The sequence below is a fragment of the Lissotriton vulgaris genome, chromosome 1_1 (assembly GCF_964263255.1).
Source record: "Lissotriton vulgaris chromosome 1_1, aLisVul1.2, whole genome shotgun sequence".
NCBI lineage: Eukaryota > Metazoa > Chordata > Amphibia > Caudata > Salamandridae > Lissotriton > Lissotriton vulgaris.
In genome coordinates this window covers 1557416485-1557439825 of record NC_141685.1, presented here as the reverse complement: position 1 = coordinate 1557439825, position 23341 = coordinate 1557416485, and the positions used below count along the sequence as shown (strand labels likewise).

General features: G+C 43.1%; 1 protein-coding gene across 2 annotated transcripts in view; it reads right to left on the bottom strand.

The window, feature by feature from the left end:
• Window positions 1-23341, bottom strand: part of FRS2 (fibroblast growth factor receptor substrate 2) — a 320399-nt gene that overhangs the window by 234509 nt on the left and 62549 nt on the right. For both annotated transcript variants that reach the window (XM_086918017.1, XM_086918018.1), the window contains exon 2: window positions 11073-11292. The gene's annotated coding sequence lies outside the window, so the exon portion shown is untranslated. The remainder of the gene's footprint in view (window positions 1-11072; window positions 11293-23341) is intronic.

Below are 23341 nucleotides of genomic sequence, written 5' to 3'. Positions count from 1 at the left end.
TTATACCACTAATAGTGCGCAAGCTACGACAACAGTCGCTCAAACTGATTTTAGTAGCGCCCACATGGGCACGCCAACCGTGGTATACAACTCTGCTAGAACTATCCCTAGTTCCACACCAAAAACTACGCCTGACACCATCCCTGCTAACTAAATAACAACGAGGAAGAAGGGTCTAAGGGAAATTTAGAGACCACCCAGAATAATATCCCCATAACAGTAATGCTAACCACAAGAAAAAACTGGGGGTCTGTGTAGGAGCTAGAAGCACTCCAAAGCAAGCTACGAACTTCTGCGTAAGTAAGTTCGTGCTGGTAGAGCTAAATAAGTCTTACTACCTACATGCGTAACAGGAAACTAGTTGATACAGAGGAACATGAATTTTGGACTGTACACGTATATATTTTATGATTCATTTAATTTTCACTTTTTTATGCAGTAGCAAACATTTAGAACTTTGGCCCTGAAGAAAGCCGTGGGATCTTGTCCCTGCCGGCTGAAACATGTTGGCCTTGTATACGCAGTTATATGGTTAGACTGCCTTTTTTGCACGGTTCTTGTTTTTAGTGAGGGAAAGGACAATTTCCATTATAGTCTGCTTTATTGATCCTTTACCCTATTTTAACTCAATACACTTTTTGTTTTTTGCACTGCACATGATCCCATCATGATCTTTTGCTCATGGTCACTATAGCGATTGAGGGCGCGACCCAATTGAGTAAGGGCAATGGACTGGTCTCGATGATCAAGAGACATACCATCCCTGCTTGGATGACCAAATGATAACATTTGATCTACACATACATTTGATGGGAATCCAGTGTTCTATGTATGGGTCTTACCAACAATCTAAATAGGTCCATCTGAAGGTTTGTCCTGTTCTGCATGTAGGTAGTAAGACTAATTTAGCTCTACCAGCACAAACTTACTTACGCAGAAGTTCGTAGCTTGCTTTGGAGTGCTTCTAGCTCCTACACAGACCCCCAGTTTTTTCTTGTGGTTACCATTCCTGCTAACACAGAACCATGGAGACATCAGACATCCAGACCCAAGTCAATGGAATCTGGCAATCTGGAAGTCATTACTCCGTTTCATTTAAACCAATCTGTAGAGATACCAGTGTTTTTCCAAAACCCAGACTCTGTAGCAGAAAGAGCTCTACACACACTAGACGTTAAAAGAGCTCTCCTCCATTATATAGATAGGACCAAATACTTTCGCAAAACAAAGCAATTGTTTGTAGCTTTCTCTCCACCACATAAAGTCAACTCAATCTCTAAAGCTGGAATTGCAAGGTGGATTGTAAAATGTATACAGATATGCTATCAAAAAGCAAAACGTACATTAACAGTTCCTCCTGGGGCGCACTCCACACGCAAACTAGGAGCCTCCATGACTTTCTTGGGGAACATTCCCATAGAAGACATTTGCAAGGCAGCAACATGGTCTACAACACACACCTTCACTAAACACTATTGTGTTGATGTGCAAGCTAAGCAGCAAGCTGCAGTAGGCCAAGCAGTCCTCAAAACCCTCTTTCCAACTACTGCAACAGATACAGGTGACCACCGCTAAGGGGAGACACTGCTGTACAATCTATGCACAGTGTAAGATCTGCAGCTCATATGCCTCGAACGGAAAATGCTACTTACCAGTATGCATCTGTTCTTGGCATGTAGAGTTGCAGATTCTTACAAGCCCTCCTGCCTCCCCGTGGCCTGTATCTGTTCCAGTTTTATCCTATTTAGATATACATGCATGGACATCCTGTCTTCTTTCTACAAACTCCATCATTTCCCATCATGGCGAAAAACAATCTAAGGATGGAGCCGATGCCCATGCGCACTATCGTCTAAGCGAGGAGTCACCTATCTCTTGACTACAAAGACTTCTTTCAAGACTACAACAACATGCAATCATCCGAGCCCAACACCAGGTGGCGATCTAATGAGCCCAACACCAGGTGGCGATCGAATGCACAGTGTAAGAATCTGCAGCTCATATGCCTCAAACAACCATTCATATAATCCTCGACGGCCCAAGTTTCTTACAGATAAACGAGATCAAAGTTATTAACAAAGCCACCCTCTCCTCATTCATTCTTTGGTTTTGCACAAATCCAAGCAATATTCCACTATACCAAGGAAAAAGTGTCACCTAAAGTAACTTGGCCAGGACAATTAACCACATTATACATCCCTGAAGGGTCAGACCATCAGCTCTGGTCACAGGTGGTGCAATAGCTGCACATTGCACTATAGAGGCACAGGGCCAGACTGATTTGCATATGGCCATGTCTGAACTGGGGTGGCGGAGTGAGCTAAAGAATGATGATGGATTAAACCCAGATCAGTTGACTGGGGGAGAGTGCTTGAAATGTTCAACACTCCGTCCATCATTCCCTTTGGTTTTACTATAGAATCCAGCTCACTACACACCATATGAATGCAATGCTTCAGCTTTTAAGGAAAATAGGATATAATGTATTTTTCTGTGCAACGTTTACTATCTTAAAGAATATTCAATGTTCCGTTAGCATTCATCGGGGAATTTGACACAGAAGGGTGGAGATCTAAGCACAGAATATCGTAGTAATTTTAAGTAGTCTCGATTCTTTTACAAGTAGAAACAGCACCAGAATGAATTGTTAAAAACTTAATTATAAAAAAGACTGAGTGATTATTTTGTAATGGCCATGACAATATTACTCACATGTTGTTTAACAACTTTGGATAAAAGTAGCAGATTAATGACATTTTTGGAAGTACTATTTGTCTTCTGTGTGAACCTCTGAGGACAGTTTGAAAGAGGCACTGTGAACAGTCTAACAACAAATACAGGGGGAACTCCTGCCTCTAAGCTGAACATGTAAAGCCCCAAAAATAAGGAATCCACTGTGTAGTGCTTGAGGAACTTGACTCCACTCTCCATAATATTGGCCTCTTCCTTAGCCATGCTTTTGTTTGTTTCACCATTAATAAAATATTCCTGGATGCTAAATAACATTGCTGAGAAATGGTGCAAAGGGGGTGTTTGGCCACCAAAGACCGCGTCACCCTCCCTTTGGATTAGTCAGTATCCGGGCACATTTTGTATACTGACGGTAGAGCTGCACGGAGGCTCACTGATCAGCTTTGGCTGGGGACGCCGCAGGATGTAGTGGCCATCCCAGCCCCTGAGGCAGCGGCGGAGTTGTTGAGTCGTGACGGAAGGATGGCAGAGTGATGAGCACCCGTGGCTGCCCGGCAGCTGTCTGAGGAGCACCTCCTGCCAAGGCAGCGTGGTCCGTGGGCGAGGTGGGCCTGAAATCCTGAAGCGGCCGCAGCGGTGATATTCTGCGGGTGCCTCCGCGTCCGGCCTGGAGAGGGGCCCTACTAACGGCTGGGCCGGTGCTGAGCCAGTCGTTTTGAGGAGAGGCGAGGCATGTTAATATCTTTTGGACTCAACTCCTGTTTCTGGTTGGATGGGGGGGGGGGGGGGGGGGGGGGTGATTCCCATCAATTTCAGTTCGATGGATCTCCGAGCACATCACCACCGTATGACGTAGTCAGGATTCAGGATTGAGCCATCTCCTGCTGCAATTACCGGATGGGTACTTCTCATGGGTGGGGATTTCAGCGCCACTTTATCGGAGGATATGGATAGGAAATCCCAGGCCCAGCACATTCTATGGGACCCCACTCTAGCCACCTGTATAGCGGCCAGTACACTTATCTGTCGTGAGAACATCACAGCTTCTCGATATTCGACTATATGTTCACTCAGATGACCAATATGACTCAGTTAGCCAACATACCCTACTTAGCCAGGGAAATAACAGACCATTCCCCAGTGTGGAGATGTGGAAACAGTCCGCCAGGCCTTGGGGGCCGAGTCATCTGTGCCTGGCATCTCACAGACAAAACACAAATGAGCAATCTACTTCTCACATTGTGGCAAGCCTACAAAACAAGCTTACTTGCTCATTACGGGTAAAAAGAAACAAAAAAATAGGCAGAACTACTGGTCTTAGAAGCTGACATTATGGCGATGGAGCAGGGAGCGGGATACTGATCATATCCACGTCTTCTGGCTTAAGCAAAAGGTATACTGAGACTTAGCTGAAGAAAACGTGAAAGCATGTCATATACTGACCCAGAGGAATCTACACGAGGTTGGGAATAAGGCAGGCGACTACGACAAGTGGCTTGGTTGGAGAAGCGAGATCAGCACGCGGCTGGGTCATACAACTGACCATTGAGAAAGTTAGATCGGATCCAGAGGGGATAGCGGATGGGTTTGCGGACTATTACGAGGATCTTTACTCCACAAAACTACACTGCACCTCCTCAGAGGTGAAAACCTTTCCAGCTAATATTAGACTGCCTCAACTCCCAGCAGACTGCAAACATCTTCTTGAAGTGGGCATACGTCCCAGTGAGAAGGCCAGGCAATACGCGCCCTTAATACAGGGAAAGTCAGTAACAAAAAAGGTCACCACCGGTCGACAACAGGCCCCCCGGCCGCCACCCCACCTCTCCACACGGCCCCACCGGGGAAAAACATTATGCCAGCTACGGCCGGTCCGGCACTGATTAGAGCCTCATATACTGAAAATGTGGATAGAGGAGCGATCCGTGGGTCAACTACTTGGAAGTCCAGAGACAGGCAACAATAGTAGTGATTCATAAGCCAGGGAAGCCACCAGATAAATCCAATTAATATTGCCCTATCTCAATCCCGATCGTCGATTTAAAAGTTCTAGCTAAACTACTGGCCAATCGTCTCCGCCAAGTCATCACATCCCTGGTCCACCCGGATCAGTCCGGCTTCAGGCCAAACAGAGGGGCCAAAATGACCTTGAGGAGGCTATTCAGAGTCATTGCAGGATCTTGGGATGAGAAAATATTGACAATGGTGCTGTCCATGGATGCCTCAGATACGTTGGAATGGAACTATATGTTTGGGGTACTGGAACAAATAGGGTTCGGTCCAAACTTCATAGCGACCCCATAGAACACATTAGAGGGAACGGGGTAGTCTCTCGTGACTTTGTTTGTTCTCTGCAAAGGCACGAGGCAGAGTTGCCCAGTTTCACCGCTGATCTTTGCCTTAGCCTTGGACCCCCTTGCTGCATGGGTCCAGCAGGATCTGTTGGTGTGAGGTATCCAATGAGGGGGAAGCTTGGGAGACGAGCAATTGATTACACTTTGACGACATCCTGTTTTGTGTCATACCCCCCCCCCACCCCCGCCAATTGCTCGATTGACCCAGATACTGTGTATTTTTGTACAGCATTTAGGTTGCACAATAAACTGGGTAATAATCCCTTATGGAGGAGGGGGGTGTTGTGGCTTCAGGCTATCTGGGAGTACTCTATAGATTTCATTCGCTGTCTAACATACAGGCTCAAGTTTAAGTTATCACCAGCAGAACCGTTCAAATGTCACCAGCTGAAGCATGCGCCAAAGACACACATCCCCACACACTCTGATCACGGAGTACTCCCCGCTGCGGGTTAGGACTGGATCCTTAAAGAACCGCTACCCAAAAAGGCCATATCACTCATATATAAGAAACAGATTTATATTTCCCCGGACACCCTTGTCACCCCGGCACTCTAAAAGGGAGTCAGAGTTTGGACCCTTTTAGGTTGGGCAAATAGGAGGAAGCCACTGGGGAATTTAGCCAACAAACTGGGGTTCCTCCTCATCCAGTTACGCATACTACGTCTGCACTACCATATATGCAATGGGTCGTTGTGCCTCAGATTTGTTTCAGAGGGTGCGGAGAAAGGGGGACGCTTCTCCACATTATGTGGACATGCCCCACAATATAGATGAACTGGTTGGCACTGCAGAAACATGCCCCACAATATAGATGAACTGGTTGGCACTGCAGAAACTCATCGGAGAAGTGCTGGGGATGGAGGTGCCACATTCAGCCAAGACGTGCTTGTAACACATCTGGGCAGATGACTCGCTACCCCGCTGTAACAAGTTCTGGCCATCACTGGGCCTGTCGGTGGCCAAGAGAAATATAGTATGTATGTGTGGCTGAAGGACGCACCACTTCTGGCAGGATGTGAGAAAGACTATGCTGGTTGAGAAGACTATCTACCAGGGTTGGGGTATTCCCCGTAAATAAGAAAAGATCTGGTCCTGGTGGGGTTCATACAGGGGGAATAGGGGAAGACACCAAAGAGAACTCTGTGTCCCAGGGAAGGTTGGGGGGAGGATTGGCCGGACTAGTAAGTTCTGGAGGCTGTGTCTATGTGCTTTAACTGCTTTTGGTATGGCTTTGCATTATGGTCTTGTGGCTGCAGGACCCTCTTGTAGATCTAGGTTTACACCTACCTGCTTGTGATGTAGGTTTTGCAAAATTTCATAAACAGATTTATTAATAAAAAGAAAGGGTGTAAAACTCTAAAGACACACAGAAGACTGCTTAAGGGGGTTGTTCCCTAGTGAGATGTAAAACTTCAGTTTAAAAAAAAACGTATTTTCACAGTCATTTACTGTTTCATCTTGAAGACAATCAAAACAGAACTATTTTGACTTTGTAGATGTATCTATCTATGAAGCTAAGTTAATTCAGTTAGCATGCATCATCTGTACTTTGGCAGCATTCCATTCTCATACAGATTTAATCCCCTCAGCAATACATATGCAAATTAAATGATTTTCTGAGGGGGTCTCACTTTATTCGAAATACCTTGATTTGAGTAACTAAATAAAGGACAAGATTTAAGGATTTTTTTTACGAAAGACCACAATCTGCATTTAGTATTTAAAATTAAAAATCTAGGTTTAATAGAAAAAGCAAGTCATCCTGGCCTTTTAAACTTCCAAATGGTTTTCAGGACGGGGTCTTATCTGACATGGAAAGAAGATTTGCCAAGTAGGTATGCATGGATATCCCCTTAATGATTATAGCAATGTACTCAGGGAGAGGATTATGCCACAGAAAACTGCCACGATTCAAATTTCTACTGATCTGGCACATGGTTACATCATGACCTTTATAGTGCCTAGGAAGTACATACTTACAAATATTGACTCCAAAAACTAGCTACATGACAGAACGAATGAATAACTTACTTTTGTATACCGACTCCCAAGAAAATAAAGTACAGTTTAGTAAATTCAACACAAAAACACCCAAATTCTCAGATTACACCAGCATACACAATTGAAGCATTAGGAAAAGGTTGTATTAAGATCAGTGCAAACAGTTTTCCACTGAAATAGTGTCCTTTTCCCAAACACTCAAAGCCATAACTTACGAGTAGACTCAAAGAGTTTAATGCATGCAAAAGCACAGGAACAAATTGTAAAAAGGTTTATGCAGGAGATGGCAATCAGAATGCTCAAAATGATTAAAGAAACTCTTAACCCCTTCCATGCTCATGACGAGCTAAGCTCGTCATGAGGCACAGTTGAGCTGTGCAGCTCGTCATGAACAATGGTAAATCTGAGAATGCAGCACAGGAGAAAAATATCCCTAGCAGCCAAGGTGTTAAATATTGATTTAGATTAGCTGTCTTGCATATGTTATGTTATCCGGATTTGTAGAGCGCACAGATGCCCCAGAAAAGGGGCGTCCTGGCGCTAACAGGACAGAAAACCGGACAAAAGCAATACCAGGGACATTAACACAACAACACTAGGAATCCAAAGGAAAGAGGAAAGTTTTAACAGCCTTCCTGAAAGCCAAGAGTCCGTCAATCGCACGGATATGGACGGGAAGAGAGTTCCATAGCCTAGCAGCAAGCACTCTAAAGGAGCGGCCGCCGGTCCTAGACCTCTTGAAGCGCGGAACTGTAGCCAGGTGTAATCCTGAGGACCTCAGAGACCGCGTGGGGGCGTATGGAGAGAGGAGATGCTCCAGAATCTGAGGAGAAGAGTGTTTCAGGATTTTAAACGAGAGGCAAAGAGACTTAAACTTAATTCTTCTGAGCATCAGGGAGCGAATGGAACTTATGAATAGTTTTTTTGGCCAAACAGAATCTTGGTAAGCCTAGCAGAGCCCTGGCGGCAGCGTTCTGAACGTGTTTAAGTCTAGAAAGTTCAGCCTGATTAGCTCCAAGCAAAAGAGAACTAGCGTAATCCAACCTAGACAAAATTGTAGCTTGTACTATAAACTGTCTGGTAGAAGCATCAAAGAATTTAAAAATGGATCTGAGCTTGCAAAGAGTCCCGAAACACGTAGCGGCAACTTTTTTAGTATGGGTGACAAAACTAAGTTTAGAATCAAGCCAGACCCCTAGATTTTTAACCTCAGTAGCAGGGATGGGGATTGGACCGAGCCCTGATGGCCACCAATTGTCACCCCAGAGATGACTCTGCTTTCCAACTAGGAGCACCTCGGTTTTTTGGCGTTCAATTGAAGGTAGTTGTCTGTCATCCAACTGGCCACTGAGATGAATCCCTCACGGAACTTAGCTGCCTCATGGTCAGAGGCCCCACTTATTGCAACCGCCAGCTGCGTGTCGTCAGCGTAGGATACCATAGTCAGGTTCCAACGCTTGGCGACAGCAGCCAGCGGCTGCACATAGAGGTTGAATAATGTGGGGCTAAGAGCCGATCCCTGCGGAACTCCCTGGACAATAGGATAAGGTTTAGATTCAAAAGGTGGAGTGGCAACCTTGAAAGTACGACCAGATAGAAAAGATCGAAACCATTCAAGTGCCACGTTGTCGACACCTGCCTCAATCAAACGCTGTAATAAAATAGCGTGGGAGACCGTGTCGAACGCGGCACTGAGATCAAGAAGTACCAGTGCCGCAGTATGACCAGAATCTACCAATGTTCGTAGGTGTTCAACCATTGAGAGTAACGCAGTCTCGGTACTGTGGCCGGGCCGAAACCCGTTCTGCGAAGGATCTAATATATTGGCAGAGTCGAGATGATTGGATAAGATGGTATTGACATGGGCCTCGGTCAGTTTAGCTACCCACGGGAGAAGGTAGATGGGACGATAATTCTCCAATTTCAGTGGTCCAGGGCAGGTTTTTTAAAGATGGGAATCACCTGGGCCTGTTTCCAGGTACCCGGGACAGAGCCTGAGGACAAAGATAAATTGATACGGTCACGTAAAGGAGGGAGGCAGAAAGGAGCAGATTCTCTGAATTGGGCAGGTCGTAAACGATCCATTGGAGAACCTGATTTAACTTTCACTACAAGTTTGTTAAATTCCTCCATCGAAAGCTCTGGGAGATAAGTCAAAGACATGTGTTTTCGAAGCAGATTCCTGTTTCTCCAATGACCAGGTAGAACCGGGAAAGGAGCGGTAAATGGCCTCCACCTTTTCAACAAAAAAAGCGGCCAGATCCTCACAATGGGAGGAGGAGCAGATCTCAGCAACTGGGGCTCTACTGGCTGTGAGATCCTTAAGCACCTTGAATATTAGTTTAGTCGGGTTAGTGCTGGTACTAAATTCAAGAGAGAAGTAGGCAGCACGTGCCTTACAGATCGCTCTATGGTACTTCTTAATCCTAGCAAGGTACTGAGTTTTCCTTTCAGGCGGATATGACTTACGCCAGGCTCTTTCAGCTTGTTTACAAGATTTTTTTTAGGAGCCGAAGCGAGTCATCGTACCAGGGGCTGGATTTGGTGCGCCTATGATTACTCTCAGCAATTGGAATCAACCTGTCTAGGGCTTTAGTCAGCCAATTACAAAAGAGATCGTAGCCAGACTCCGCATCAGTAAAAGGGCCCAGAGGATAAAGACTAAGAAGCTGATGAAAATCGGCCAAAGTCAGTTTTATCCAAGGACGTCTGAGAGTGACAGGAATAGGGGCTTTAAGGGGTGAATCATTAAGCGTAAGGTGCAGCTCTATTAAATGGTGATCAGTCCAGGCCATAGGCCTCGGGGGCAACACCTTAGCCATAGTTAGGTTTGTAAAAATAGGGTCCAGAATATGACCACCAACATGAGTGTGGTGATTAACTAGCTGGAATAGCTGGAGAGCCTCCAAGTCGGCGAGAGTACTACTAGCCGCGGGGGGAATCAAAGTGGAGATTTAAATCACCCACAATACTAAAATTGGCAGCTCTTAAAGCCAGTGAGCTGACTGCATCAGGAAGAGCTGCCCTAAAGGCAGCGTCCGGACCCGGAGGCCAGTAGATAAGCAGGCCAGAGAAGGTGAAATGGTGGCTAACAGACACAGAAATGGGCGCTTTCGCAACCAACTATGTCCATAGCCTTCCATACACATGGGTAGCAAGACTTAACAGCAGCCGCAATGCCACCACCTCTAGAGTTACGATTGAGGGCGAATATCGAGAACTCAGAAGGGATTGCCAAATTAACTGCCGCCAAAGCTTCCTCGTGTAACCATGTTTCTGACATGAAAAGAATGTCAGGAGTCTCCTCCGTTAGTAGATTATAGATGTCCAGATGGTGCTTAACCAGTAATCTCACATTGAGATGGCACACCTTAAAGTCATAAAGGCCCTGAGATTTCACCTGAGGGGAACCAGTAGTATCTGGAGCTCCTAAGGGAGCTATTCTATGGGCAAATGTAGGGGCCGGGCATATAAGATGAAAAGCGCACCCGGGGCACTGAAAAGGGCCACAGAGATGATGTAAAGGAGTATCGGAGCAGGGCAGCGAAATGTAGCGTAAACGGAGCAGCTCAGCTCTAGAAATCATTCTTACAGACATGAGTGGAATACGACACAGAAGAGACAAAGCTATAGAGCCCTGCCCTAGCACTTCCTTATCACTGACGAGCGCAGACGGGCAGGACTCTGGCACGACTCAGGCGCAGTGAGGGTGCGACCGCTGCGCGCTGGAGGAGAGGTTTAAGAAGGGCGGGCGGGAGACAGCCGCACCACTAGAGCGCTCGGTAAGGCGCCTCCAGAACGGCACAACCACACCCAAGATGGAGGCGCAACCAAACAAGCTGAGAGCCCACAGACCCGGACCCGCTAAGCAGCGGTGCTTCAACAAGAATGGTGCAGGTGATCCCCTACTGCTGTGAAATATCAGGGCCACATCTTATGGGTTCAAGTTACAAAGCAATCAATTAATATTCTTTAAAACACAATTTAAAACATCTATGGTTTGGATAAATTAAAAAAAATTACCTGAAGAGTGTCTTGCACCAATGGAAATAGTGTTATGCTGAAACTCTGAAAGGAGTATTACACAAAATATTCCAGGTATCACTTCTGATATGAGGAAGAATGTTGTTGGTAAATGTTTTTGTGGCTTAGGTAATTCACATCACCATCTCAAGGTTTTACGCAGCCACAGAATGAAAACTAGATTAAGTTGCAGAACAGTAGTAATGTAAAAATCCAGTTTCTGTAAAAAAAAAAAAAAAGACATTTCATTAACTTAACTGTCTCCCAAACAAAACAAATGAGCTTTTTTCTTTTAATACTCCTCACAATATATAAAAATATTCACATGTACCTCTCATTTTCAGAATGATACAATCTATTGTGGTTTTTGCAAGAATTTCACTGCTGTCTGGAATAGCCTGACCAAATGTGTATCGTTAAGTGAGTTGGGGATATGTGTTGCTTGGGTTAAGGGGATGGTGAATTCTCACTTGCTGAAGCATTTTCTTTTGTCAAAGTAAAAGACAGCCAGTTGGGTCTTTTAGACCGATTCACAATTTATATAAATTCCTTCATGTTCTACCAGTGTTGATTCCTTCAAGATGTGGAAACTAAGATTCTGACTAAGTACAAAAATTCTATATATATGTCTCAATTTTGCCTTTTTTACACATACAGCGAATGGTCATCCTAGATGATAATGCCCGAAAACATATACACCTGATCCCAAGTAAAACGGAATCCTAAATGTTGCAAATGTTGAATACACAGCTATGGTGTTACCCATTGTTCATCTTATACACATGTACACGTTATCATGTCTTTCCTTTGCCTTAAAAAAAAAAATGCACAGGAGCACAAATATTTTTTAAGACATCGGGCTACATTCACTTTTGACTATGCTGCTTTCTTCGCACCAAATCCCTGCACCTCCCTTCCTTAGTGCTTTGTGTTGCTACCTCATCCCCCCACTAACTCTCTCCCTTGTGAGGTGCTGTCCAACAAAAAAGATAACGAGAGGCAAGCAGAGGAAATAATGGTGGGAGCAAGCAACAATGCAGTAAATAATGTATCCAACAAGACACTGAGGTGATGTTTATCATCTTGTTTTGGAATCTTCCTTTGATTTTGCCAGCATGAAAATAGATGTTTTCATGTTTATTAGGGATTTCGGACTTCAAAATACTTTATACCCACCGAAATTAAGGAAAAATATTAAAACTGACAAAGAAGGGACCCTGACAATTTTGAATGTGGATCATCTTGAGGCAGTGTTAACTCTAGAGATGCTGATACTACAAATGAATTTTCTGATGCAACTCTAGATACTACTAATAGTACTGATTATAAACCCCCTTTGCGGTTTCTACTCCAGATGCCTCATGATATCTTGGAAATTTTTCAAAAGGTTATTGTGTTAGATTTAAAAAAGCTTTGCCTGTGGACCATAAGGAGTCATTGCAGATCTGAAAAGTGAACGAAGAAGTTACTAAGAATAACAAATACATAGAAAAAGGATGATGTGGTGTTTAAAAAAATTCAGACAAGGGTGGAAATATATAGTATGACCTAAATATCTGTATGCGAAGGAATTGAATAATCATGCTTTTTATGGTATTACTACTATGCAAAGGAACAATGAGATGAAATCAATGTTTTTTGATGATCTAAGTGTTTGGCGTGACAGAACTAATTGAGAAAGAAGTGTACAAATCACTGAAGGGAGAGAATCCGCTGTTACCAATGTTATATTTGCTATCGAAGGTACATAAAGATAGAAAAAGACTACCAGGGTGACCAATTCTATCTAGCACAAAAAGCCTATTAAAAAATGCTGCGTTTATGTGGATAATTTATTATTGCTGCACATGCAGTCTTTAACGTTATACATAAAATATACAAAAGATTTAAGAAAAACTACCAGTCCCATGAAGTCCTGAATTTATCAAATAGATGTTACTGGATTCTAAAATTCAATAAACATTTGGGCGCTCTGCGAGTCTACGAGGTTATCACACAAAAATTATTTTGTCAATTATGAAATCATGTTTAATGGAGAACATCATCTTATTTGAGGATCAGATTTACAGGCCTCTCCAGGGAACTGTGATGGGCACCAGCTTCACCCCCATCTACGCAAACCTGTCCATGGTCTGGTTGGAGAAATTGTCCAAAGGAGATACCAGTGAAGGTTACAAGGAAAATATCCTTTATAGTTGAGTTTTATGAATGACGTATTCATCTATAGACTATTTGAAAGTTAAACGACAACATTTGTATCACATTGGGATAACCGTGATTTAAATCTCCGGTTCACCAGTATGAGTTTGGATGATATTACATAGTATTCAATTGCATTGAAGTCAAGACTAGAGTGGTAAATAATAACTACAAACCACCATAAATTGAAAAGGTTCTGCAGAGACCAGCACATTGTACTTTAAATGTTTTAATTTAAGAGCCCTCAAAAGTAGTATCCCTTAAGGGGAGTATTTGAGAGGCAAGCAAAATTGCAGTTCTGGCAAGCTTTATGTGTAAGAACATATAGGGGCTAGTCTCAGGACCAGAGTCTACCCTCCTAAAATGTTGAAGGAGGCAGAGAATAGAGTGAAAATGCTCGACAGAAACTAAAGTTTGAGGAAAATCCATGGACAGATAGAGGCAATAGACATGGATTTACTGTTAAGCATGGAAAACAGCATCTTGAAATAAGAGGGGTACTTAAACATTGGTAGCTCCTAGAGCTGTATCAGGTTATCAGGCATTCTGTGGGAGCGAGCCCGAAATTACATTCCAAAAAACTGGATCCCTGATCCTAATCTCTAGCCATTACTGTTCAACGAGGAAGACCAGTAATTGGCTACAGCCAACAGCAGTTTTATTTTTAAAACAGCAGGTTTAAAAAAATGAGTGAAATGTAAAGCATGCAAAAATGGTAAAACCAACAGCGCAAAATCCACACTGGCCTAAAGCAGGATCTTGAAGTCACTAAAGTGCAAAAGGACTTCATAAGTTATGTTCTGAAATGTCTTTACAACCGATGTTTTGTTGAAAGTACCATCTTTCCAGCCTATTCCACCTTAAGGCAAACTAACTGGGATATCAATAACCCACTAACAAGGCATTTCTTGTTGAGAATTAGCACCTGTTCCGTTATTCCTTACTGATCAGGTCCCAAACCACAGAACCAGCGGGCCCTCATAATTGAGGAATTGTCAGCGCATGAGGAGGAAAAAAGATGTCCTGTGGAAGATAAGAGTAGGAATGTTTGTTGCTCCTACTAATTTTTTGTGTACAGAATATTTTGAAAAGTTATTCTTTGCAATTCAGAAAAAATATATATTTTGAAGGTGGGTGCAGCACATGAGATGTGAACAACGGGAAACAATGCGTATATAAAAATATTGATGAGCTTTATGAGCAGACTTGGATAATGGATGGTAACTATATATATATATATATATATATATATATATATATATATATATATATATATATATATAATAAATAATACAAGCAGTACTGAATTGAGAGCAAACGTTTTAAGGGTGACAAATGTGACAACCAAGATATTTCTCGTTTCTATAACAACTGGAATGAGAGGACCAGGAACTCTAAACCCTGGCATGATTGAGAAGATATGTGGCATTAGAACATAAGCGACATTCACTTGCAGAACTGAAGTTCTAAGGAATGGATGGCATACATATGAAGAGCAGAGTTGCCAGTTAACAATTCAAAGTACCATATTCCTATATTGGTTTCAAAGATGAACATATTATCAATCTCAGCTCATGAAGCATTAGAATAGTGCCCAAAAGGAAGCATCCTGTACACAGCACGATTTTACACTAGCAGTGATTATCGTATACAAACGTGACAGCTTGGATGCATATAAATGGAAATGTTTTTTGGAAGGAAAACATGATGGCATATGCTAAAAGCGAGGGTTTCAGTGCACAGAAAGTTGTTTAACATTGGTAAAATATGAATTTTAAACAGTTAAAGATGACAAATATTAAACTCAAAGTAACTACTTGAGAAAGGTTGAGTTTAGAAATAGTCCCATTTCTATATCCATGATTTCACAGTCAATCTGTATTTCTTATATATTTGATCTTTTGCAATGTAATAAACCTAGGAAAACTGATATGCATGATTTTCAAGTATATATGACAAGTGTGCCATTTATAGATTATATTTTTTAAAGTTTTTTTTCTTTGAGTGGAGAGGAAAGATAGGACGTTTTCACTGGGATTGTATTAAAGGACGTTGATGCACAAATAAACGAGGGTGTGAGCAAGGTGGCAACACAAAAATATGTTGACCTATGTAGTAATGCGAGTTTGGAGGAATAAATCTAAAATTATCTCCGGATGGTGTGTGGCATTTTCATCTGAAATTTCCAAGAGACTTGAAGCATTGTTTAACTGAGGCAAGGTGGAGCCTCAAGATCTGTGAATTTGACACACTAGGTGTTCAGGGTGCATTTTTACAGTCCATAAAATAAACAAACTGGTGCCCAAACAGAGGCCTATATGTGTGGCAAAGCATGCAAAGGCATAAGTCAAGTTGCGTATGAACTATGCGAGTGTATTGTGTCAAAATGCTTTTTTTTGCCAATGCTGCCTAGCAGGGCCAAAAAGCATATGACTTTTTTACTGATGCAGTACAGCATTGCCAAGAAGTACTAGAAAAAAAGGTTACAAAGGTGATATTGGTTTGCTTAGGCCAATGCTAGTTTCCAAAAGTGATGGGGAGCTCCCATTTAATTGGAGCTATATTGTCTTGAGGTATGCTCTCCATAGTAGAGATTCAGACTTCGAACAGCTCATCAGATTAATGTGGGGTCAACCTACAAATTTTAAAGGTTATCAAGAGTTTAAGCCAATAAACTGATAGGCGTAGTATTGCATTATGGTGAATTACTTTTGGTGAGAACAACAAAGTGATTAGAGGAATGCTTGAATTGATCTCAGCCACTGCTATTAGCGGAATGCAAATCAGTCTAATGTTTTTAGTCACTGTGCCATTGACAGAGGGTCAGCCTATTGCAAATCAGCTTTTGTCCTTCTCCAGCAGGAAAATTAGTAGACCAGAAATTGTCAAATGTGGTTACCTATCTTTATAACTATATCTACATAGGCCAAAAGTCAATGGTGTAAACTTGAGAAATGAAAATATAAAGATTATAAAAACTACACTGAATTACAAGAAAAAGCTTAACTTTCAGCAGGCCACTGTTTGAAAGGACTAAGAATTTTAAAGCAGAGCAACATGTCCAAAATGTTTTTTTTTGTTTAGTTTCAGACATGACTACCTCGCAAGTAACTGTGGTTAAATACACCATGCTATTTTGCTTCTAGTTTGTTGCTAAACGCACGTAAAACTAAAAGTAACAACTAGTTAAAAACAACAAGTAACTTATCTTTATTAACGCTCTTTCTGGTAGATACTCTATCTAACCACTGATTCCTTACCTAGTGAATATCCCCAGACGGGAAACAACCTTTACATCGCGGATTTTACTCCGCAATACAATCACAACGCGGTTGTTACAACGACCGCTTTTTTGTTACTACACAGTGCCATTACTACGCAAGTCATTACATCGACTTGTAGTAGATGGCACTCTAACATAAGGAATGGTATAGTTTACTACTCCAACACCTTCCCCACTGTTACGTAGGCTGGAGTTGGAATATTAAATTATACATTTATAATGTTACGGCGCCATCTACTGCAAGTCGATGTAATGACTTGCGTAGTAATGGCATTGTGTGGTAACAAGACGTTGTAAGGACTGCGTTGTGATTGCATTGCGGAGTAAAATCCGCCTCAAGGTATATATTCTCCCCAGATGCCAGAATGGATCTGGAAACTCAGAAAGCAGTGCTCCTACACGCCAATGGGTGGTGCAACTCAATGCCAACTTTGTTTGTTTACTTAAGTGAAAAACGCAGCCACAGATAAGTACCAATGATGCTAACTGACAGTTTCTCTTAGAAGCTTTTAAATGTCTTTACACACAAAGCCCATCAGAAAATGGAACAGGGGACCATTCCACAGAACAGGGAGGTAGAAGGGTGGTGAGGAATACGCGGTTAGATAGAGAACCCACCAAAAAGTGTGTTACCTAATTGAACTACCTTGTTTTTCTAATGGAGATCTTTAAATATAAATTCCTCACTTTGTGAATAGATAAAAAGCGTACCTCAAGCTGGTGTGCTGTGTGGTATGACTCAGAACAAAAAGCCCGGCAGGACAGAATGGGCAAATTGTCCATCCCAACAGATTTGACTGTCAAGGCAATAGTGCTTCGTGACCGTGCACCCCGATGTCTACGCAGCAGCCTGATCAATGTCAATGACAGGCATTCCACATGCCAACACAGTGGTAGCAACCTTAGATCTGGTACAATAAGCCCTCAAACCGCCTGGAGCCTGCTTCCTAGCCAATGTGAGGCAGATCTTAACACAGAGGACTATCCATTGCAAGATGGTCAGCTTCTGCACTGCTTTGCCCATCTCTGCCCCAGAGAACTCCACACAGATCTGAGCATCTCACAGATGGACATTGATATGTAGGACTAATGTAAAAGCTCAGCACTCTCTTAAAGTCCAAACAATGGAGTTTCTTCTTTTAAGGGATGGTGCAGAGCAAAGAAGGTTGAAGAGTGAAAAGTTGTCAGACATGAAAAGGAGTGGGTAGAAACGCAGCTTGAGTTCCTAACACCAGCTTGTCTGACAAAAAAGATGGCATAAGGCAGCAGGAACAAGAAGGCCTAAAGCCCACTCGCACAACATGCTGAAATTATCACCACCAGAATGACCGTTTTTAAGGTCAGGAGGTGCAATGGACGACTGTGCATTACCTTGAAAGGGGTATGCATTAGGAAAGTGAGAACCAAATTTAAGCCCCTGCGTGGCATTACAAAGGGTTTCGGAGACAACATATATTCCATGCTGGCTCCAAACAAACGGCAAACAAGACAAACTTCACCTACAGAAAATTAACAGATTATACGAGTCCGCTATCAAAAAAACTAAGAAAAAAGGTACTAATTAGACAGAATTCAAAATGCTAAATGTGCAAATAAAGAATTTTATAAAATACTCAATGAATTTCGCAAACCAAAATGCCTAGAAGGAACTTATCCTATTACTCAAGATTTCACAGACAAACTGGTAAATCATTACACTGACAAAGCAGACACGTTGGACTCATACTTAAAACAGAGACAAATCACCAGCACTAACCCTTTGACAAAACAATCCAAGAATACTCTAACCCAGCCTCTACATTCCTTCCAACACATCCACACGATGAATTTATGGACCTGGTCAAAGCAAGCAGGCCTGCCAGCAGCCCTTCTGACTCATGTCCACCACAAACTTTCAAGACAATTCTTTTAACAACCTCTGCTGCCACTCCAGTAAGAATCGTCAATGATTCCATACCTACCAGAATATTTCCAGAAGAACTCAAGTAGTCATACATATGCCCTCTACTGAAGAAAACAAACTTGGACCCGCTGAACCCTGACAACTATAGACCCATTACAAATGGACCTTTCCTGGGCAAACTGATGGAAAGAGCAGCGTTCGCCCAGATGTCACAATTCATTGAAGTGAATGACATACTTTCAGACTTTCAAACAGGTTTCAGTCCAGGAAGAGGCAGAGAATATGTCCTCCTTGCTGTCTGGGATGACCTGAAGAACACAGTAGATCGCAACAGGGTTGCTGCGCTTCCCCTCTTCACCTCTCGGTTGCCTTTGACACGGTTGACGGTGACACTCTGAAACAAAGCCTATGAAGCCGGTATAGAGGGGACTGCTCTAGACTGGATCGCGTCCTACCTTCGAAAATAGAACTAATGTCATCCATACCGCACCTTTCTCATCCAAACCATACTCCACAAAAGCAGGGGTCCCTCAAGGCTCTATCTTCTCGTCCATGCTTTTCAACATCTACATGTAGTCATTACCGGTACTGATTAATCAATTTCACCTTACGTGCTATAACTATGCAGATGACACAAATACACCTTCAACTGGAATGCCCCAAAGAGACTGGAAACTCCCCAATTTTCAGTTGTCTCAAAGCCGTGGATCAGTGGATGACTTGAAACCACCTCAAATTGAATGCTTCCAAAACGGAAATACTCAAGTGTGGCGATTGGAAACATTATGATCCGCTTGCCGCCTGCCTGATGAACTGGGATCACCACCTAAAGTATTGAAGGAAGTAAGAAACATCAGGACTCCAGGCAGTCAATGAATGCCCAAGTGGACAAACTAGCAAGATCAAGCTTAATCACTATAAAAACACTGCAAAAAATTCCCCCTCATTTGGGATTTCCACACAAGGTCCATTCTACCACCTCCCTGGTTCGGTCTAAACTCAATTACGCCAATAGCCTCTACCACGGATCACCTTTAACAACCATTAAAAGACTACAACGGATTCAGAACTCGGCTGCGAGACTACTCTTGCATATCAAACCGCAAGACCACATCTCACCTGCCTTGAAAGCCATGCATTGGTTACAGTTTGCCAGAAGATCAACGTTTAAGCTGCTTTGTATTGACCACAAAGCAATACATGGAATGGTACCGCTCTTCATCAGGAATAAAATCACCAAACACATTCAACAAAGGAACCTCCACTCTAAAATGGCACTTCGCCTCAAAATCCCAAGATACAAGAAAAAACACATGGGTGGCACATCCTTTTCTATTCAAGCAGCCAAACTATAGAACTCTACCTCCCCCCCCCCCCAACATAAGATCCACGGACAGAGACCTTATCTTCAGAAAACTGCTCAAGAATTAGCTCTTCCCCACATAAGCACCATACGCAAACAAAACAAGCATTTACAATGCAATGGTCTCGGCATTGTCAAAGTTAGAGCCATTGGCATTGCTCATGACATTATTTATTTTTTTGTTTTGAAAACATAAATAAAGGACTGTCATTTACAATGCCAATAGCTTAATCGCTCGCAAATGCGAGACCTATTGCATTTGCACCCACACAGAGCCACCCACACAAAGCCACCCAAACACACATACAGAGCCGCCCAGACAGTCATTCACATAGAGCCGCCCACACACACACACACAGCTACACAAAGCCACCTACACGCACCCACCCACACAGAGCAACCCACGCACACAGACAGAGCCACCCACGCACACACAGACAGAGCCACCCACGCACGCACACACAGACAGAGCCACCCACGCACACACAGACAGACAGAGCCACCCACGCACACACAGACAGACAGAGCCACCCACGCACAGACAGACAGAGCCACCCACACACACACAGACAGAGCCACCCACACACACACACAGACAGAGCCACCCACACACACACACAGACAGAGCCACCCACACACACGCAGACAGAGCCACCCACGCACGCACAGTGCTATGACACCGTTAGCACTTGCACAGTTATAGCACTTTTCTGCTAGGGGTGTTACAAAACCAGCTTCATTGCTAAGTCAAAGCAAGTAACTAAAGTACACTAAAGTAACTGGCACATACACCTAAAGTATAAAAATAATATGCAAAATTTCTTTTCAGCCTCCCAACTGGGTTACATTCTAAAACATAATACAAAACATTTAAAATACCACCTAAAGTGGTAACACAATATATGAAATTACAGTCAAAGTGTAAAAAAATCGATGCAGCGTTTCGGTGCTAATCAGTCTTGACACCTTCATCAGGACATTAAGGACATTTGACTCCGTACCTATAAATAAATAACAGTGTTTTAGCATCATTGGATTTGTCTGAATGTACCTGTATCTTGGGTTGAGAACTATGAAAAATATCCGGATGAAGATTAATTAACCGTACCTATACACCCAACTCATACAAAGTTGGTGGGTATCCACCTATGTGACATTAAGCAGAATGTTAGGTCTGGCAATCAGTTAGAACAAGTGTGAGATTGAACACACGTGATCTTTATGTACACAGGTCACGAAGAAAAATTAACCAAAGAAAAACTGTCTAAAAAGAAGCCACTCCTATCGACAACGGTGGTTCCTCCGTGCACATAGAAAACATTGTGTTTTATCTTCAAGGTAAATAAATTAGCTGTTAGCAAACCTCTGTGGTACCCCCAGGATTAGCGAGAAATAAAGGGGCGTAATTGTTTTTGTATCCCTTATAGATTTAAAATAACTGTGGAAACTATCTGAGAAGCTCACAGCTAGTTGAAAAGCAATTGAAAAGCTCTCTCAACCCACGATACAGGTACATTCAGACAAATCCCCGAGGACTAATTTGATGAGCCTTGGTAACTAGTGGTAATGTCATGATTTTGTGTAGATAACATTAGTATGTCTGCATCTGAGGTCAGGAAGTAGAAGGGGTTTAGAATAATGCATAATGTCTAGATGAAGCATAAAAGAGCAGGGTATGTGTAAAATAGAAAACAAAGTGCACAATGATGCTAAAACACTGTTATTTATTTATAGATACGGAGTCAAATGTCCTTAATGTCCTGATGAAGGTGTCAAGACTGATTAGCACCGAAACGCCGCGTCGACTTTTTTACACTTAGACTGTAATTTTATATATTGTGTTACCACTTTAGGTGGTATTTTAAATGTTTTGTATTAGGTTTTAGAATGTAAGCCAGTTGGGAGGCTGAAAATAAATTTTGCACATTATTTTTATACTTTAGGTGTATGTGCCAGTTACTTTAGTGTACTTTAGTTACTTGCTTTGACTTAGCTATGAAGCTGGTTTTGTAACACCCCTACTACCCTACAGAAACCACCCCCCCCCCCCCAAGATTCTCTCAGCGATCCTAGTCTGCTACAATTACTACAGGGACTTCCAATTTCCTTTGACTGAATATCCCCCTCCCTGGTATACGTGACAGGGGAACATCCCTTTTTTTATGCTCCCTGGAGAACCAGACTCCAGGCATGCTTGTGCGCAAATAGTAAAGCACCCAGATTATGCACTCAAACTGTCTTAACATAAAAGCCAGAGTAAACACACATTGCAGCCATAAGCGAGCAGGTCCCATGGCAGCCATGGCCACAACTATCAGCACGGCAACCTTCCTGCTGACACGCAAAGGCTCCGATAGTACTGAAGACCGGGCGAACACAAAACATTAACAGCTATATACTGTTACCAATAAATACAATACACTCCGGCTCCACACGTGGTGCCAGATTGTCATTTCTAAGGCACTGTATGGGATTCGCCTGCAGCGCCCACATTGTCCATTCCAAAGCATGAAACCATGTGTGCCTGAGCAGAGGGGGCCGCAGGGGGCGCCGGCGCTTCCTCAATGGCGGACCTGAAGTGGAAAGAACACGAGTGTTTGATTATTCAGGGATTGGATTATCATGGTGTGGGGGAGAAACTGCTACTGGAGGCTAAACTGCGAAGGGTTGGGATTCTCCCACTGAACAAGCGTGATGGCTGGTTCCGCGGGCATGGCGCGGGGGCGGCTTGTGGCCCTTTAAAGAGGTCTACCTCATACGCTACTCTGAGAGGAAGTCGCGGAGGGCCAGCTCTGCTGCTATTCCTGTAGGAGGGGAGGCGCTTTCACCTTTATAGCGCTTCAACTCCCTTCCCTGCTGCTGCTCCTGTGGAGAGAGGCTACTGGGGTCTGTTCTACCTGCACCTCCCACCCCCTTCCACAAGTGTCGCTCCTGAGAATGGTTCGCCGGGAGAGGGGGGGGGGGGGGGGGGGGGGGGTCAGGGGGAGGAGGCGTAAGTTTGCTCAAGGGACAGAGTCGGGAATGACGACGGTACACGGAGACGACGTAGACGTACAAAGTAAATAAAAATAATATTACAAAATGCTGCTTACCCGCTCGCAAATAGATAAATCCATCCCGTCAACAGAAATCGTGCAGCCCACCACTGCAACAGACACGTTAGGAATGACAAAAAAAATGCCTTGAAGAAATAAATAAATAAATGTGCACCGCTGCACGACGGAAAAAAGGGCGGAGCTTAAAAAACACAGAAACGCCCACGAACCTGTTCCAAGAATGATTGACACATCTCTCTTCCAATGGCTAGCCTCCATTTACGAAGCTAGCCAATGGAAGAGAGGCGGGTTAAAGCCCCACTGTAGAAGTCATAAAATCTTCGGCTCCGCCCACTGCTTCGCAGTGCGACGGTAGCCTCGACCTAAAAAGTAAAGCATATCCCTTTGTATATAATCATTTATTTTTACTATGTCTCATCCTGTACCTCTATCAATATCTTTAATCTACATATACCTACCTCATTT